The sequence below is a fragment of the Melanerpes formicivorus genome, unplaced genomic scaffold (genome assembly GCF_026170545.1).
Source record: "Melanerpes formicivorus ecotype bairdi unplaced genomic scaffold, bMelFor1.0.p_v2 SCAF_112, whole genome shotgun sequence".
NCBI lineage: Eukaryota > Metazoa > Chordata > Aves > Piciformes > Picidae > Melanerpes > Melanerpes formicivorus.
In genome coordinates, this window is record NW_027142464.1 from 342,974 (window position 1) to 349,460 (window position 6,487).

Consider the following 6,487-nt stretch of genomic DNA (forward strand, 5'->3'; position numbering starts at 1 on the left):
AACCCCTCACCAACTTTGTTGCTCTTCTCTGGACTCGTTCCAGCAAGTCAACCTCCTTCCTAAACTGAGGGGCCCAGAACTGGACACAGGACTCGAGGTGTGGCCTAACCAGTGCAGTGTACAGGGGGAGAATGACCTCCCTGCTCCTGCTGGCCACACTGTTCCTGATGCAGGCCAGGATGCCATTGGCCCCCTTGGCTGCCTGGGCACACTGCAGGCTCATGTTCAGCCTGCCATCGACCAGTACCCCCAGGTCCCTCTCTGCCTGGCTCCTCTCAGCCACTCTGACCCCAGCCTGTAGCACTGCCTGGGGTTGTTGTGGCCAATGTGCAGAACCTGGCACTTGGATGTGTTCAACCTCATGCCGTTGGATTCTGCCCATCTGCCCAGCCTGTCGAGGTCCCTCGACAGTAGTTGCTCAGTTGCCCAGTGCTGCTTCCATGAGGCACTTGATGAGCCTCTGCGTTGAGGCATGTGTGAAAAAAATCTCTGAAGTCCAGCCTCATGAACTGGAGGGAGTGGAGACTTCCTAGAGGAGGTAAAAATGTAAGCCAGCATTTCAGAGCTGGAGTCAGAGCAGTGATTTCCCTCAGCCTGAGAAGCAAACCTGTTATCAGAGGCAATTGGAGCCTTCAGCAGGCAGTGCTGCTGGTGGTGCAAGTGCTGGAAGCGTTTGCTCAGCTGCCACACATTGCTGCTTTCTGTGTGCCAACATTTCCTAACTGCTGAGGCTGTTCAGCACAGCTTTGCCTTCAGAGTGCTGCTGCTCTTATCTCTGGAGCCTACAGTGGCTGTGGGTTGGGGGGTTTTACAGCCCACATTTCAAGAGAGAGCTGAGGGCAGAGACCAAATACTGCCTACTCCCTGCAAATAAAAGGCCAGGCAAGACTGCTTTGCATCTGCCCTTATGCAACTATCCTGACAGAAAGGTTGTAGTAGCTACCAGCTGCAGCTGCAAATTGTCTGGGAATGACACCTGTGCTGTTTTCCTGCTTCCTTGGAGGTGACTAGGAGAGGTCTAAGAAAGTATCATCTGTGAACTGTGGTGGTAATCCACATCTCATTGAAGGTTTGAATGAAGTGAAATGTTTTGGCTAAACAACTAGATAGAGAATTAGATCATTTAAGGGCAGCTGCTGTGGTCTCCATCACAGACCATGTTGCTTTCTCCAGTTCAACTTCCAGCTTCAGTAATAAAGGTTCAACAGCTGGAGCTTTACAGCCACTCTCTGCAGGGGGCTCAAGCTGCATCATGAGCAAAGGCAGTTTGCTTTGTGACACTTCCCAGGTTGGGAAGCTCTGAATGTGTTCTGTGGGACGTGGGGGGGTGTGCTGTGTCTTCTGCAGCGATTACCTGAGGGCAATGAGCAGCAGAACTAAACATCGTTAGAGAACTGGACACCAAGTCAAAGGGCTGCACACAGGGGGTCCCTGTAAGCAGCTGGTGCTTCTTGCACAGCTCACTTCAGTGAGAAGGAACAAGGGCAAAGCTGCTGCTTGCTGTGGGCTTGCCTGGGGCCTTGCCATCAGGTAAGTCTGCAGCTATAATTAAAACTCTGGTGGTGTAACCCAACAGGAGCTCTTCTCCATGTGGCTGCATCAGGGTCAGCTTCCCAGAAAGCTGAGCTCTGCAGTGCACACCCCCTGCCATGGCCCGAGCTGCAGGAGGGATCTGTTGGCCTCAGAAGGGGGCCCAGTCCCTGGTGGGGCTCTCTGGGTGGGTGGGAGCAGTGCTTTACTGTGGGGAGGGGAGCTGAATTCTTCCCCTATTCTCTAGGTTATTCAATTCTAACTTACAAAGCAAAGGAGAGTAATTTACTGCTTTGGGGGAACAAAGCACATCCTGTGCTAGTGAGAGCTAACCTTGCACTGGGGCAGTAACAGGCTGGCTCTGGCAGCACCACTGTTGCAGCTTGTCCCTTTCTCCCCTCCCAGTGCTGAGATTCCCCTTAGCATCTGCTCCTGGGCAGGACATTTTGCCTGATACCTGGCTACACCATGCATGGTTTCTGTTGTTCTCTACTCCACCAAGCCTTCAGCTATGAAGAGCAGGATTCAGCTGTAGCAGCAGGCAGGCTCTTCGTTCAGCCTTGATCTTCTCTGCTGTAGCATCTGAGATCAGGCACAGCCCAAAGCCTCCAGCCCTGCAGTGGTGTTCTGGGGTTCTGCTCCTGCCTTTTCTCCAGCACAAATGATTGAAGGATTTCTGTGAAGCTGCCTTACCTTACCAGAAAAGTCCTTAATGAGCCATGCAAGAGCAGGAGCTGTCCAGGGATTCTTTTCTAACATATGGGAATGGATTTCTGGTTAACATTCATACATGTTAATTAGGTACAGCTTTGTCTTGCATCTTCTCAGCCATGCTGCTGTGGACACCAGCAGAGAGTAAGCAGCCTGTTGCCAGTTCAGGCTGTCTTTTACATTTTGCTGCTAGGCAGCATGGAGCAACACAGTGACAGAGCCCACCCAGGTGACATCAGTGTTGTTGGAATCAATGAGCAACTGCTGTTTGCTCCACAGCTGTTCTGGAGGCTGCAGACTGAAGCAACAGGGAGAGGGTTTTGGACTGGGGGGGGGGGGGGAGGTAATTAAACATGACAGTAAAAATGTTACTCAGTGCACCTGGCACTATTAGGTTTTGATGTAGGATTCTTCTGCTTCTCAAAGAGAGTTTCTGGTCCCTGAGAGAACAAACCAGCAGACTTTCTCCTGGAACACAGTGCAGCACATCTGTCTCAAATGTTTAGGCGGTGCCTCTGCCTTTCTCCTTGCTATGGTAGACCCTTCCTGACCCTCCTTGGTCTGGTTCCTTGCTCAGAACTCTGTAACATGCAACCACAGCTGCTTCTCATGATAGTAGAAACATAGCCAATAGAAGAATCCACCTGCTCAAAAGTCCAGCTGGGTTCATTTAGCCTGGAGAAGCCCAAAGCAGCAGGGGGTGGGGTATAACTGAGAATCCCCCTTAGAGCAGCTGCCAAATTATGTCAGGTTATCCTACAACCTGCACATGCAGTGTGGGGCCAGCACACTGCTTTTTCTGCCTCTGCATCCTGGTTTGTGGACTCATCGGCTCCCAGGGTGATTGATGGTGGTGGCTGATTGCTGGGGAATCCCTTTGCTTTCCTGAGAGGTTATGGATAGGAGCTTCTGCTCAAAGATTAGCTGAAAGGGAGGTTGCTCTCCATGCTGTAACACAGGTGTTTTAAACACATCTACTGCAGAGCCCTGTAGCCATCATGCCTTGGAAATTAGCTTCTTTGAGGCTTGCTCTAAAAGAATATTAAATCTGTGTAACATAGGGGAGGCAGAGGAAGGAGAAGAGTGTAGCTGGGACAGGCTCTTCCTATAGGGCTGTACAGATATCTCCCTTGTTCTATCCAGTCTGGGGAGGGAGGGGGACTTCAGCCTGCACTTCCTGCCTTGCCATTTTGCCATTTCTCTTTTCAACTTATTCCACCTCCCACCCACCTGCCTCCTTCCCTCACAGCAGCAGCAGCTCCCTGCTCGGGGGACTGATGGCAGAATTTAGGGCATTAGTGTGGTTCAGGGCTTCCAGAGGGGAAAGCTGGATTCCAGTGAGGCTGCTGGCCAGGATCTTTCCCTGTGCAACCCCCCAGAGGAGCAAAGGTTCACTGATTCAGGAGGAGTGCCTGAGCCTTTTCTGCACCGGGACTGCATTACAAGGGTATCACAGTATCACAGTATCACTTAGGTTGGAAAGGACCTCGAGGATCATCGAGTCCAACCTATCAACACAGTCCCCATGACTAGACCATGGCACCAAGTGCCATGTCCAATCTCCTCTTGAATGCCTCCAGGGTCGATGACTCCACCACCTCCCTGGGCAACCCGTTCCAATGACGAATGACTCACTCGGTGAAGAACTTCCTCCTCACCTCGAGTCTAAACCTCCCCTGGCGCAGCTTGAGACTGTGTCCCCTTGTTCTGGTGCTGGTTGCCTGGGAGAAGAGGCCAACCCCTTCCCGGCCACAACTACCCCTCAGGTAGTTGTAGAGAGCAATGAGGTCACCCCTGAGCCTCCTCTTCTCCAGGCTAAACAATCCCAGCTCCCTCAGCCTCTCCTCACAGGGCTGTGCTCAAGGCCTCTCCCCAGCCTTGTTGCCCTTCTCTGGATATGTTCAAGTGTTTCGATGTCCTTCTTAAACTGAGGGGCCCAGAACTGGACACAGGACTCAAGGTGCAGCCTAACCAAAGCAGAGTCCAGGGGCACAATGACCTCCCTGCTCCTGCTGGCCACACTATTCCTAATGCAGGCCAGGATGCCATTGGCCCTCCTGGCCACCTGAGCACACTGCTGGCTCATATTCAGGTGGCTGTCGATCAGCACCCCCAGGTCCCTCTCTGTTTGGGAGCTCTCAGCCACTCTGACCCCAGCCTGTAGCTCTGCATGGGATTGCCGTAGCCAAAGTGCAGCACTCGGCACTTGGACTTGTTGAAAGCCATCCCATTGGCCTCTGCCCATCTGTCCAGTCGGTCGAGGTCCCTCTGCAGAGCCTTTCTACCCTCTAACTGACTAACATCTGCTCCTAACTTGGTGTCATCTGCAAACTTGCTGATGACTGACTCTACCCCTTCATCCAGATCATCGATGAATATGTTGAAGAGGACAGGCACCAGCAGCTGATGATGGTGGACTTCAAAACACAGATGTGATTGATCTTTCTCTCCTGTTCCCCTTCCTCTTAAGGCTGGGTATTACTGCCTCTGCTTATGAATTGGTTTTGGTTTTAGGTAGGTCAGGAGCATTTTGGCTGGAGGCATCCCAGCCCTAGACAGTGCCTTTGCCAGACAAACTGCTCCTATGCTGTGACAGGGAACGGGCAAGGACTTGGTTGTGTCCAGAGGACTTGCTCAACAAATGTACTTTTTGCAACAGCTTTATTCTGCTGCCCTAGACTGACCCTTCTGTGCCTGCCCTAAACTGGAACTGGTGCTCCTTTTGGACTCTGTAAAGCTGTATTTTGGTACCTGGTGCACTAATAGTGCTGAGCAGCAAGGAGGACATGGGTTGCCTTTTGCTGAAGCAGTTTACACTTTCAAATCCTCCCTCCACACTTGGATCCAAACACAAAGAGCTATTTCTTTGCAGATCTGGAGTCATTTATAAGAGAGCAGCTTATTCAGGGATGTAATTGGAACACTTGTCTGACTCATTACTCGAGTTAATGGTAAATCAAAGAAATATTCAGTATGTGCCTATGATTTGCTGGATTCTTTTCATCTTGGGTCTAGTTTTACTTCACTTTACTTCTAGTTTTACTTCACTTTACTTCTAGTTTTACTTCACTGATATTATGGATAAAACCTCTGGACATAATCAATAATGATAGACAATGCCCAAGAATCCACCTGGTTCACAGGATGGGTGAAGTGAGCTGAGGCTAAGCAGAGAAGGTAAAGGGCTTTGTCCTCCGCCCCTACACTGTTCTGAGTGTTTGCTGCCCCATGTGAACTAACCTCTCTGTCCTGCCCCAGCTGGGAATGACAGAACAGCTCTTGTTTTGCCTTTGCCTGAAGCATGAAGACAGTCCAGCCTCAGTCACAGCTCACTCTTGGAGAGCTGTGATCTGAAGATGAGTTTTTATTCCCTGAAGTCTGTGAAAGGGACAGGGTGTTCCACTGGGCTGCCCCCCACACTGGGGGCAGCTCAGGTTTGGCAGCCACTGCCCACTACTGGAGGTTTGCTTCTCGGGTGAGCTAACAAGAGAGAGCCCTCTGGATATTTAAACTGACCAGAGTGCTAGAAACTGCACCTGTAGAGACTGCCCCAGTCAATTCAAAAGCCTGGAAGCTGCTAGAGGGAAAAGGGTGAGGTGCTTGCCAAATATTACTGTGCTCACGTGGAAGGAAGGAAGGAAGGTAGACAGTGATTGTATGAGGATGATGAAAACAAATGGCCACAGGTCCAGAGGACTTGGTAGTGCCACTTGTGAGCCCGAGCTGTTCAAGCAGGGATGTGGTTTGGTCAGCTTTGCAAAGGCTCTGGGGACACTGCAGGCCAAGAGATGCAATCATAGTACTGAAGGCTGCTCTTGGCATAGAGCCCTTGCTGTTTCTTTCCTCCCAGACTGCAGCTAGGCTTTTTCATGCCCTGGCAACCTCCACCCAGCACAGCACTCAGTCATTGCTTGAGCTTTTCCTGTGCCTGTAGCTCAGCTGCTCCAGTTCCCCAAATAGCCTTCATGATGCAGCTGAAGTCCAAGACCTGGGTGGGAGAGTAGGCACAAAAGATTGTCAAAAGCTGTCTTTGCTTGCAGCTAGCGAGGATGAGGGCAGCTCCTGTCAGCTCAAGACTGATGGATCAGGTATAAACATCCTGCAAATACTGCAGTGTTTAAGGATTCAGAATGGAGTGAGAGGTTATTCAAGGCAGCTGTTTCAGCTCCAAAATGAATACAGGCAGCTAACTCCTCTGTGGTTTTCACTCAGATGTGTGTGTGAGGGTGTTTCAAGAGCCAGAGAG